The sequence below is a fragment of the Silene latifolia genome, chromosome Y, assembly GCF_048544455.1.
Source record: "Silene latifolia isolate original U9 population chromosome Y, ASM4854445v1, whole genome shotgun sequence".
NCBI classification, from domain to species: domain Eukaryota; kingdom Viridiplantae; phylum Streptophyta; class Magnoliopsida; order Caryophyllales; family Caryophyllaceae; genus Silene; species Silene latifolia.
In genome coordinates this window covers 431,927,823-431,942,359 of record NC_133538.1, presented here as the reverse complement: position 1 = coordinate 431,942,359, position 14,537 = coordinate 431,927,823, and positions in this window count along the sequence as shown.

Sequence of the window (14,537 nt, the reverse complement as noted above, 5' to 3'; positions counted from 1 at the left end):
CGCTCATCATACTGAGCGATAACCCTGTCCCATTAATGTGCACATCCCCTCCCGTGGCGGGTTCCACGGAGGGCGAAACTAGGGCGTGAAGACACTCCCGCAAGTGACCCCACTCAGCCGAGGACGCACCTCGAGAACCATAGATAATCATTCACAATCAGCTACACCCCAACAACAATAAACGAAACAACACAACACCAACCGATTACCATAATCAATCAACCACACTGACACTATAATCAACACAATAACCAACACACTAAACAACCAACAGAAACTGAGTAGGCGAACCTACCTTTAGCCAACCGCAACGATTCCTTAATCAATCACATGACATCAACCAAGCAAGCAAAAACCCTATACAAACAGTACAAACACCTATTACTATCGCTACCACCCTACAAGAAACAACAACGACAAAGATGATGATGATGACATACCTACGCATTGCATATCGGCGTCAAGACCGCTACCCGACTCAAGCAATCTACCCCCAAGGCACAAGCATCCTCAAAGGCTCCCATGGAAGGAATTATGGTGAAGGAAATGAGGTAAGGCGACATCTAGGTCTGAAGGAAGGAGGCGGAAATGATTTGCGATTCTATCAAAACATGATTATAAACCTTCACTGAAAAGACGCTACTCGATCGAGTAACCAACTCACTCGATCGAGTGGGCCCTACTCGATCGAGTACCCAAGCTACTCGATCGAGTAGCCTCGACTAGATCGAGTACCACTTGTCCCAAGGTCTATCCCAACACGAGACACCGCTTGTACGAATTCCCAAAGGCTACAACACGCCTCTAAGATCGGTCAACGTCGGTCAACGGGTCCCTAAAAGAATGGGTATTACAGTCTTCCCCCCTTAGAAAGAACTTCGTCTCCGAAGTTCGACTCATCCTCCCCCAAACCACACAACAAGAGACCAAGGTCGACACCACCGTTTACCCGACACAGGTCAACAACTCTCTAGAAGTATCATGCCACTACGTATGTCCATCAAACATCATCATCGTCAATTGTCCAACACACACCACACACTCAAGTCTCGAAGAACCACTACTTGAATTACCGAACCCACAACATGCACCAACTCGTCCATCGCTTACCCTACTACACCGAATTATGCAGACATACCTGAACGCAATTACATGACTATGCTATCACTGGCCAACAATTATCAACACAAAACATGCAACACAACGGTCCTATCATAGATTCACAACAATATATGATTCATAGCCGCACAACGCAAAACTACTGATGACAACCCCGCTGCTACTCATGACATCATATTCTCATGATAACATAACGAATGATTACTGAAAATAAGGTATAACGACATGCCATTTTGTTCGAAAATTATTCACTCTCACTCAATTATACAATTCTCACAACAAAACTATTAAAACAATTATAAACTCATACTTTGAATGTAACAAGATACTATAAAACATCACAAACATACTGCAAAATTGTGATAATTACGGCATTTTTCCTTTGCGACATTACTCTTCCCCTGTAAAAAGGAACTTCGTCCCCGAAGTTCACCACCAGACGAATTCTTGTCCCTTAACCCGACACCTATTACATTTTATTGACATTACTCATAAAATCACTAACATCGATTCATATACACACGGTACTTTACTAATGGACACTATACGATCACAACCCATACAAACGTAAACCATTGGAATTACACACTACTTCACGGACACATACATATATAGATATATCTTGTGACAAACTAGCAGATTCTCAATAACTTTATATAATACAACCACACGGAAGAGGTGAGAGTATTAGAACCGTATTATTCGACCAAACCACGACAGACGGTACGTGCATAAAGCTTACATGGTAACACAAATGCTACTAAGACTGTGTGAATTGCTCAGGTCCCTATCCACCCATGACATCCGACACCACATAACCATTACTCATACGCTATATATATGTACATATGCAAATATGAACTTAAACAACATTTCACTTATAACTCAAGCACAAGTCAAAACGTGACTAATAATGAGACTACAACATGCTACGAACCATCAAAAACCATGACTACTATCGAAACATCCAAAAATAAAAGTATTCAATCAATTTAAATCTCGAAAAGTGCATGTAACAATGACACTCGATCGAGTTGGTCAGGCACTCGATCGAGCTGGCCCTACTCGATCGAGTATCTTAGCTACTCGATCGAGTAGCCCGAGATCAGAATACCCCTCCAATAGAAACACCTGCAGCTACTCGATCGAGTGAGGGGCACTCGATCGACTTGCTATAGATCAAGAATTGCCCTGAAGTCCAAACACAAGCTATATAATCACATAACTACGAGTCGGGATGATAACCCGGCCACAACTCCTGTAACCCAAGTCCAGAAATAAGCAAGTACGGCCTTATGGCCACCAATACAAACCAAGTTCGAAAGAAAAGTACCAACCGAAACAACTAACATCCATCATAACCTATAAACATAACAGAAAGAAACGGAGTATCACTCCTGATGCTGCTGCTCGTCCATCATGGCATCCTCATCTCCACCACCACCCGAAGTGCCTGCTCCCGACGCACCAAGACCCGCATCACCACCGGTTCCAGCATCTGGTCTCACGTACCAAGGGGTCAAACCACTGTAAGGGTACGCCTAAGGCTCTCCCCAAGTAGACATGTCCACCCCATAAGATTGGAAAATCCCGCTCCTGTCCCCGACTCCCCTCCACCAAACCGGATGAGGTCCCGAGGTCCCAATACCCTGAACATACGCCATCTCATGCAAGTTCCAGATCGTCAAGGTAGAGGACACTCTCTCGGCCAAGTAGCTCTCACGCATCTCCGGGGTATCAAAAGAAGGGTAACCAGGAAACGGATACTGTGGTGGTACTGGCTGTGGTGGTTGAGTTTCAGCCACTCTCTCTCGCACTCGGCGTGGCCCTCTCCCCATCCTAGGTCGATCCTTCTCAGCTCTCACGTTTTCCCCCTTCCTCAACTCAGGCATGACTCGGAGGATCTCCGGGTCGATGAAATACGTCTGCCTCGAAGGACGCATAATCTCCTCCTCTTCCTCATCAGAATCGGCAGATATAACTGTCGCAGGTAAAGGCTCTGTCGGTGGGAGGTGCTCTGGTATCTTCATCCAACTCATGCCCCACACCTTCCACGCTAAACTGCCATCCTCCAAGGTTCTCAACCATTTCAGGTCGAGGAAGTAAGCTCTGTCCAAGGTAGGCACCGGGGTGGCTAAAGGTGTGTAGGCTGGAGAAGCCTCAAAGAAAGTTAGCTTCTCAACTACCCATGTGGCAATGGTACCACAACTCAGGATCCTAGTGTCAGACAAGGCCATCAAAGCTTGACTGGCACACACTATGGCGGGAGCACTAAAGGTCACTCTCTCAGTCTGCTCGGGGTTAAGGTACACAATCAGAAGCATCAACTCATGTGAGTTCAACTTACTCATATTTGATCTCTCGTAGAGAAGACATGACAAAGCACGAAGAAAGATCTAAAAAAGTGACATGTTCGACATCATTGATCAAAATGTTACTAGCAGTGGGAGCTGATTTCCCGGTGATACAAGGCATAAGACTGCAAACCCCACACTCGGTCGGTATGTCACGAAGGGCTTCCTTGGCAGGCTTAGCCAAGCCGAGGTGAGAAACAAACAAGTCCATGGTCAAGACAAAGCTGGTATTCATGAGACGGAACTCCACCGTTTGTTCCACCGGCTCGTATTTAAACGAGCTCATGAACTCGAGGGCCAGAAAGGCATATGAATGCTTTCGTAGGCGATATAGTCCAGTCCACCCAAAGGTCTCAAAGATGTGTCTGACATCAGTCTCAATACCCAGATCATCCAAAAGGGTCGTGTCAATGCAGGGCGTTGGTCTCATCTTACGAGACTGTAAAGCCACAAACCTTTTTCTTTGTGTGAAATCAACAAATATCACAGACGGGTACTCGGGTACTGTAATACTCCGTATTTATGAGTCTCTGGGTACTCTATCGAATAGGCCTTACTCTGTCGAGTAAGGGTGAGTTGCGTTTTAAAATAGTTTCTGACCTGTTGGGTACTCGATCGAGTAACTAAGATACTCGATCGAGTAAGGGGGCACTCGATCGAGTACCTTAGCTACTCGTCGAGTAGCTAGTTCGGGGAGTTATTTCGGGTTTTGTTAATTATGCGATTAAGGTATATAATACTTCCGTCATTGTTCTTAAACATTTTTTCAAAACCTAATCACTGTCAAGAGAGAAAATAAAGTACGTTCTTCGCTTTAATCGCATTGTTAGCAAATCCCGGAGTTTGGAAGGTCGGATTTCACCTTTCGTTATACCGTTGAGATCCTTGCGTCGAGGGTAATATCTATGTACCGTTTTTACAGTATTTCCTTTAAGTTGGTTAAACCCTAATATGGGGATTTGAGGGTTTTGTGTATATTGTGATTTGGTAGTGTTTATGTGTTTGTATGATAGGAGGAGGTTTTGTAGAAGAGGCTTTTTGATATAGCTGTTGATACCGTCTGATAGTTGTGCTTTCCAGGTAGGGTTTCCCTACTCAGTATTAGTCCCATAGTGATTGTTGATGTGTTGAGATTGATTGATTAATATCGTAATTGTATTGTGACGGTTGTGATTGTGATTGTTTGTCTCTGGTTCTCGAGATGCGTTCTCGGTTGAGTGGAGTCACTTGCGGGAGTGGCTTCACGCCCTAGTTTTGCCCTTTCTAGAACCCGCCACGGAAGGGGATGTGCACATTAATGGACAGGGTTATCACTCGGTATGATGAGCGGGGCTTAGGTGGGAACGGCTGCGGTCCCCCATTTGGCGGCTGGTCCGGTGGGATCGGTGATTGAGATTGATGGGACTGGTGTGATTGTGTGTGTGTGACGGTTAAGCTGTCTGTTTATCGTATTGTTGATATATATAAGTTGTGTGATTAGTACTGACTCGGGTTGTTGTTTTGTAAAACCTACGGTGATCCTTTCGGGGTTGGTGAGCAATAATTGAGCAGGTTTGAGTTAAGTACTGGGATAGCTGGGATGTGCCACCGTCTGACGATAGAAGTCTTCCGCTGTAGCTTTACTAGTTTTATGACTTTTCAGTTAATTCAGTAGACAGTTGGTTTTGAGAACATGTATCGTATTTTGGTATTTGGTGTCAGTTGTAACCTTTCACTAAACTTATATTATTTAAAGTTGTTTCGTTATTGGCTTATGAATATCATGCCTCGGGTAACCGAGATGGTAGTATCTTTATACCTGAGTGGTCCTGGTAAGGCACTTGGAGTATGGGGTGTTACAAATGGTATCAGAGAGACGATCCTGAAACCTGTAACCAATGAATCTAATGAATCTAAGGAGTCAATTAAAATGAACCCGGGGTAAAGGTTGTAGGAGCTAATGCAAAGGCTTGGGAGACGTCCTAAAGTCGCGAACTCGCCCTACAATTTTGAACCGGTCACATGGGGGGTGTATGTCAAGGTCGTATGTGATGCTTGTTAGTTCGTATGTGGATGTGATGATGTATGTTGTAATTGTTGGATGTTAGAGTAAAAGGTTGAGATTGTGAATACAAGGTTGGTGAAGTATATAGAACTGTTGTTGATTGAAAGCATGTTGCATGGTAGTTGGTTTACAATGTTGGTTAGAATTGTAGGAAAAGTATATGACAATGATGAATGATGTGGTAGAAAAAGGAAGTAGTTCATATGTGATAATATGTGATGAATGATGATGTTGCAGGATAGATGATTCATAATGTGGCATAATAATAACATGTGCATAGGAATGTTGTGTCGTATACGTATATTTTGTTTGCATAAAGTTGTATGATAAGTTTATGTACTTGTCCACTATTGTTCATGTGTATATGTGGTAAGAAGTGTGTAGCAGTAATGGATGAATTGGTTGGAAGAGATTAAGTAAGTAGTTGCATAAAAATATGAAATTCATGTGTGGAACATGTTTATGTGGGTAATGGATTTTATAATATTGCGATGTTAGTAACATGTGAATAGGGGATTTTATGTCGTATATTATGTTATTGTGTACGTAAAGTTATAAAATAAAAGCATGTGGGTAAATCGTGATTGACAAGTTAAATAACCTATGTGCATGATGAATGTTGTTGCTTGGCTTTTGAAAATAGTAACATATGATTATGAATACTGGTTTTATGAGTTTTGGACTGGTTTTGTTTGCTTGGATGCTGTTTAAGCTGTTTGGAAGTAAAAATCAAATAGTTATGTCGTCTGATTACAGCAAAATTGTCTTTAAACTGTTATAACTTGAGATGCATAAATGATGTTGATGTGATTCCAATTGGAAGTGATAGCTTGTTCTTTATGATTCCAACGATAGGTCACACGCCCAAAACGACCAAGAAATGAGTGAGTTATGGTTGTTTTACGAAAACTGGACAGTGCAGAGAAATGCGTAGGTACTCGATCGAGTAGCCTTGGTACTCGATCGAGTAGGGGGGCACTCGATCGAGTACGTCACTTACTCGATCGAGTGTCCCTGTTAATTTGTTTTACGTGCTTCTGATCTTCACCTACTCGATCGAGTAAGTCACTTACTCGATCGAGTGGCCTGTACTCGATCTAGTGACCCCTATTTTGGGTCATATGCTTATCTTTTGACTTTGTTGGATATTATGTTTAATTCAAAGGTGTTAAATTATTTCGTTATGTATTGTTTTACGTATGTGTTGGTCCTGAAGCGTAAGTTACCCAATCTTATGGTGGTGAGTGGCACTTTATGGTGAGTATGAGTTTGGTGGGAGGAGATGAGCTATATGTGGTTGTGCTGAGAAGTGGAAAGACCAAAAGAACATTGATGAGTCGATTGAGGCATGGTGCAAGTTTTGGTGAGACGTGGTGAGTGATATATTCGCGAATTTGAGTGATGTAAAGGCAAGTGGATGTGAGTAAGGAGTAATGTAAGTGTAAGGAATGTGAGACTAAAGGGGTGACAGGAAGGATGTGGATAGTAGCAACTTGGGATGTGTAAGAATTATGGAGGGAGATGGTTAGATTGTGTTGGTTAGGAATATCTGTAATGAAAAGTCGTTGTAGAGGGATGGAGAATGGTGGTCTATAGTGAACTGAGATGGAGACATGCCGCGAGGTGGACTTGTAGACAATGAGTGAGTTTGGGAGATTTGGTTTATTAAGAGGTGAAACTAATATGTGATTTCCTTGGGCAATTAACGGCATGAAATGAAATTGTTTGAACAGTGAACGTTGATTTTATGGATAGGTTAGTGGCAAGTGTGAGTTATAGCACAATAAAAGAAGATCCATGGTAAGAAAGAGTGAGATGATATCGACATGAAATAGTGAGATTTGAGTTTTGGAGCAACAAAAAGGTAATTGCAGCACTAAAGCGTTAGGAAGAAGTAATAAGGAGTTGAATGGTTAATTACTTTTGTCGAGTGTAAAAAGAAAAGAATGAGGGGAGTAAAACTAAGAAAATGTTGACCAGAGTTATGTGATATAGAGGTAAGGAGTCACCGAGATGTGCGACACCAATCATGAGGATGTTAGTTAATGGTTATATAGGAGTTTCGGCACAACATGATTAGTCTTGAGTTTTGAGGAATTAAGGAAAGTAAGAAGTTGGTAGAATATCTGCATGATAAGAGATTTTGGTGGAGAGCTAGATGATGATACAATTGACGATAGTATTGGGAAGAATGTTGAGGTAATTTTGTTGATGGATTTGATGTTCGTTGTTTGGGATGATAACCAAAGATCGGAAAGAAATCGTGATGTTTAGAGATGAGTGTAAGAGGTCTGATGTCCGGACAGTGGTAGTGTTATGGTTTGTGACTAGTGGTTAAGGGTGATGGTATATTAGAAGGGTAACAATTCCAAATAGGTTAATTTTGTAGAGACCAGATTGATAGGTATGGTTCTGAGAGAGTATAAGAGATGGTTATATGAGGCGGTTGTTAGTAGTTGAGTATTAATGGCATGGTTACAATTGGCAGGGGGTGATAGATATGATAAGGGAAGAATATGTTATGAGGGGTATACGAGTTAAGCTCGGGTGAGAGGTAACTTTTATCAGGTGGTAACTTACGTGATCAGGATTGACTGGTTGGGTGTGATTACGGGTCTGTGATATATATATATATATATATATATAAATGTTGGTGTGAGGCTTTGACCTCACAAGACGTGGTATGGTGTGATTATCATAAAGTTGTTATTTGAATGTTCTGTAATGCATGATTGGGTACGCTAATCTAATTGAATGATGATTAAAAAGGTAATAATTTGAGTTATCGGCATTTGGTTATACTTGTATGTATTCATGATACATGTTAATCTGTGATATGGTAAGGGGATGATATTCATGAGGTTATTATCTGTTTTATTCATATAATATGTTGTGTTGGGATTGAGTAAAGTGGATTTGAGTAAGTTTTCTTGTCCGAAAAGTGATTTCCGAGTCAGTGTTTATGGAATTGTACGTAGTTGTGATGTCTATCGGTGTGGTTGTGGCGCCTCGGGTGGTGATCCGGGCACGGTACTTAGTGTTGTGATGCGGGTATTTTCACACTGCGGTGTGGCTGTTGGTGACGGTTTTGCGATGCCGTCACCGGTTGTGGTGGAATAGACGGGATGATTATGATACGAGTTTTAGAAAGTACATACCAGTTATACATAGTTTGTTGTTTTGTTTGTTGTTGTTTCCCGTGAGTTTCAGTTTGGACAGATAGACTGTTGTTTTGTTTGCTGATGTTTCTTACAAGTTTCAGTTTGAGAATGAGGGTAGAGTATGATATAAAGAGAGTTGTATATGTTTTTGTTGTTGTCATGGTATAGAAATGTTCTGTTGATGGGACACAGTTGTCAAAGGTTGTTACAGTACTTTTGATCTTGTTGTAGATGAGACATCGGTGCACATAGTCATGGAAAGTGATTCGTAAAACATGTGTGGTAATGACCTGAAAGATGCAGGTGGTTTATAATCCTTTGTTGAGACAGTGAGTGTAGGGTGTTGGGGGAATTATTGTCATGATAAGTTATGTATGAGTTTTGCGGTAATAAAGGAAAGAACTTGAGGATCTAGTGTGAGTGTACGTAACGAGTGTGGATCGTGAGTTATGCTTTTGGGAGATAGGTGCTTTACATAGAGAGGTATGCCATGTTGCGGTAATGTGGAAGAGTTGGAGTATTGGTTATGCTAAGGGTTTTATGGTTTTGGTTAAATGGAGTGCAGAGTGAATTGAAGTATGAGAACTGTTTAAGTAAGAGTGTCTTGGAAATAGGAATGGTTATAGAAATGAGGTTATAGGCGGTTATCTTTAACATGTGGTGGTGATGAGGATAATGAGATGATATAACTAAGAATTTAGTATTAGTGAGTTACGAGGACGTAACATTTGTTTTAAGAGGAGTAGGATGCGGTAAAAGAGAGTTTCATGTTTGTGTATGTTGTAATATAATTAGAAGTAGAGTGTTGGTGTAGCATAAAGAAGGAAGTTGAATATTTTGTGGTTGATGTTGTAAAAGGCCATGGTCGAGCTTGTAGTAGTGTGATGTTTAGGAGTGGGAGAATATTTTATATAGTGTTGACAGTTGGAGGATGATGTTATGAGTCTGAGTAAACTTCGAGGACGAAGTTCCTTTTAAGAGTAGTAAAATGTAACATTCCGTTTGATGTCTATGAGTGTTTTGATATTGGATTTGGTAGTGGATGATATTATGGAGCTAGCAACGTTAGAGAATGGTAGTTGGAAGTGTATGGAATTAGTGTCGGGTGAGTTTATGATGTAGTTGATACGACATCGTGAGCGATGTGTGGAGGTAGGAATAGTTGGTGGAGTTGGTGTTAAGAGTTCACGAGTTATAGGGTGAGGTTTTGTTTTGAGTCTTAGTTGCGTTGTTGTGTCCTAGTCAAGTTGGTAGGTTTGTTTTTATATATGGGTTGAACTTCGGGGACGAAGTTCTTTTTAAGGAGGGAAGACTGTAATACTCCGTATTTATGAGTCTCTGGGTACTCTATCGAGTAGGCCTTACTCTGTCGAGTAAGGGTGAGTTGCGTTTTAAAATAGTTTCTGACCTGTTGGGTACTCGATCGAGTAACTAAGATACTCGATCGAGTAAGGGGGCACTCGATCGAGTACCTTAGCTACTTGATCGAGTAGTTGGTTTACGGGGAGTTATTTCTCGGGTTTTGTTAATTATGCGATTAAGGTATATAATACTTCCGTCATTGTTCTTAAACACTTTTTCAAAACCTAATCACTGTCAAGAGAGAAAATAAAGTACGTTCTTCGCTTTAATCGCATTGTTAGCAAATCCCGGAGTTTGGAAGGTCGGATTTCACCTTTCGTTATACCGTTGAGATCCTTGCGTCGAGGGTAAGATCTATGTACCGTTTTTACAGTATTTCCTTTAAGTTGGTTAAACCCTAATATGGGGATTTGGGGTTTTGTGTAGATTGTGATTTGGTAGTGTTTATGTGTTTGTATGATAGAAGGAGGTTTTGTAGAAGAGGCTTTTGATTGAATGTTTGTTGATACCGTCTGATAGTTGTGCTTTCCAGGTAGGGTTTCCCTACTCAGTATTAGTCCCATAGTGATTGCTTATGTGTTGAGATTGATTGATTAATAACGTAATTGTATTGGACGGTTGTGATTGTGATTGTTTGTCTCTGGTTCTCGAGATGCGTTCTCGGCTGAGTGGAGTCACTTGCGGGAGTGGCTTCACGCCCTAGTTTTGCCCTTCGTGGAACCCGCCACGGAAGGGGATGTGCACATTAATGGACAGGGTTATCACTCGGTATGATGAGCGGGGCTTAGGTGGGAACGGCTGCGGTCCCCCACTGGCAGGGCTGGTTCAGTGGACAGTCGGTGATTGAGATTGATGGGACTGGTGTGATTGTGTGTGTGTGACGGTTAAGCTGTCTATTTATCGTATTGTTGATATATATAAGTTGTGTGATTAGTACTGACCCCGGTTGTTGTTTTGTAAAACCTGCGGTGATCCATTCGGGGTTGGTGAGCAATAATTGAGCAGGTTTGAGTTAAGTACTGGGATAGCTGGGATGTGCCACCGTCTGACGATAGAAGTCTTCCGTTGTAGCTTTACTAGTTTTATGACTTTTCAGTTAATTCAGTAGACAGTTGGTTTTGAGAACATGTATCGTATTTTGGTATTTGGTTTCAGTTGTAACCTTTCACTAAACTTATATTATTTAAAGTTGTTTCGTTATTGTCTTATGAATATCATGCCTCGGGTAACCGAGATGGTAGCATCCTTATACCTGAGTGGTCCTGGTAAGACACTTGGAGTATGGGGGTGTTACAGGTACAGCCGGGACTACAGGTAGATTCCCCTCTCCAATTTCGGGATCAGAAGCCCTACCCCTATTACTCTGTATAGTCCCTACTGTCGGTCTCGGCATCTGTTTCAGCATACAATTTAAATATACCACCACATATACACTAAAACATACAAAAGCATACATGTTTGATCATAAAAGAATCATCTAAGTACACACTATAACCAACAACAATCCCAAAATTACGAGTAAAATTCTCAATTCTTTGAAATCAGACGGTCTCTACAGCTGTAAATGTTTTGACATATTTAGCATGAATTAACTTAACCACTACTAATTTTAGGACTCCAACCTTCAAAATATCTTCACATATAACCCAATTTCACAATAACATGAGACGAATTTCAGTTTGGGGCATTTTTAAGACGGAGTTTTTTTGACAAATTTTTGAGTGAAAATCGCAAAAATAAACCCTAAACATGACATATATAACATATACTACTCAATTTTCATCCATTTACATACCATAGACAACCAAATATCAATTCAATTTCTAAAACCCTATAAATTTCGAGTCACATAAACCCCCATTTTGATTCGATTTTTGGATAACTAACATCAATAATCAGCAAATTGAAGCAATTAGATCATATTACAACAATTACAAGCAAGATTTTATGCATATAGACCGGATTTCTCAACAAACTTCAACTCTTATACATGCTTTTAATCAATTAAAACATAAAAAGAAGATGAATATTGTTAGCTTGATGAATTAGCAAGTAAAAAGGACTGATTAAGCAAGAGAAGCACCAAAAATCAAGCACCAAAATTACAAGAACAAGAGAACTTTGAGAGAGATTAAGAATGTTAGGGTTTTTGGATGAATGAAGAATAAGAAAGAAGGAATTAGAGAAAAGAGTATAAAGATCCCGTGTTTCAGCGGTACTGTAGCAACTTACTCGATCGAGTAAGCATGTTACTCGATCGAGTGGCCTCCACTCGATCGAGTTGGAGTTGCTCGATCGAGTTTTTCGTTGGCAGATCCAACTTTTCGATCTCATAACTCCTAAACTAGATCGAATGGGGTCTACTCGGTCTAGTAGGCACTCGTACTCGGTCAAGTAAGGCTAGGTACATGATCGGAAATTATGAGCTTAACTAAAGGTTCCTGCAAAACAGCAACGCGTGTCGATTCCAAAATAAATTTGGAAATCGTCATAGATTATTATACTTATTCACAACGTATTACTACTACACAAGTACAACGTATCAATTCTAACAAATATATTACTTCGTTCAACTCTCTCATTTCATTCTATAACAACCATTACGCAACCAAATGACTAAACTTTTAGCTTTCTCATGCATACTTTCAACACGTTTATTTTACTTCTAATCATACAATTGTGACTACAACAAAATAACTTCTACTCATGCATTTGTAACTTCGACAATACAACTACTAATCATATCACTCTAAGCATTCATCCAACATTTAACCTTTCTTTATCATCCACATTTACTAACAATTTAACCATGTCACAACAATTATCAACTAGCTTACTCAACTTAATTATGCCATATCACGGAAGCATTCAACCATTCATCTATATCACATTTACCAAATTCTATTTTGATAACCATTATAACACAATAAAAACTTACTAATTATCATTATTACCACACACAAGACTCACAAGTTCTTTAGATCAACCACTAATACCAACTATTTGGGAAAACATTACCATCACCACAACACACCCACCATCACGTACTTTAAACGCTTCATCACTTCCACTACTTTCATACACATCTCTACCCAACCATATACTTTCACCGTTTCCATCACCATCACACATACTAGCATCAACATAGACTTCAACACAAACATTTCTAGCATAACCATTACACACATTAGGCATATACTTTCCAACTTGACATTCCCATACCCGGTTACTGGCTTAAGCATAATGGGGCCATGATTTTTAAATGAGGGAGCCTACTCACCCAAAATCTAGCATCAGCTGGGGCTCCCAATACACATACACTAGGTTCATTTTATTAGACCTACTACGTTCATTAGGCTCATTTGTTACAGCTTCCAAAATCGTCGCTCTGATACCACTTTGTAACACCCCCATATACCGAGGAGCCTTAACAAGACCTCCCCTAGCATATAAAGGCGTTACCATCTCGGTTACCCGAGGCAAGTAATGATCAAAAGTAGATAAAAGAACATTTATAAGTATTACAAGTGACTAAACCAAAACTACTGATACAGAAAATACAACTCGGCAGTCTTAGGTGAACTATCCTTTGACGTAACTTGTGAAAGACCCAGCCTTGTCAAGACTCCAACCAACTTCCAAGACATCACCTGAAAGACCGATAGCTCACCATAAGGGATCACGGCAGACACAACATAAACAAACAAGAGACAAAACCACACAAGGTCAGTTACTGAGGCAACACATCAACAACAACAGACACTACACAAGTACACAAAACACATACACACCACATCTCCGATCAATCACCGTCACTGACTCTCCACTGGACTAGCCCTGCCAGTGGGGGACCGCAGTCGTTCCCACCTAAGCCCCGCTCATCATACTGAGCGATAACCCTGTCCCATTAATGTGCACATCCCCTCCCGTGACGAGTTCCATGGAGGGCGAAACTAGGGCGTGAAGCCACTCCCGCAAATGACCCCACTCAGCCGAGGACGCACCTCGAAAACCATAGATAATCATTCACAATCAGCTGCACCCCAACAACAACAAACGAAACAACACAACACCAACCGATTACCATAATCAATCAACCACACTAACACTACAATCAACACAACAATCGACACACTAAACAACCAACATAAACTGAGTAGGCGAACCTACCTTTAGCCAACCGCAGCGATTCCTTGATCAATTATATGACATCAACCAAGCAATCAAAACCCCTATACAAACAGTACAAACACCTATTACTATCGCTACCACCCTACAAGAAACAACAACGACAAAGATGATGATGATGACATACCTACGCATCGCATATCGGCGTCAAGACCGCTACCCGACTCAAGCAACCTACCCCCAAGGGACAAGCATCCTCAAAGGCTCCCATGGAAGGAATTATGCTGAAGAAAATGAGGTAAGGAGACATCTAGGTCTGAAGGAAGGAGGCGGAAATGATTTGCAATTCTATCAAAACACGATTATAAA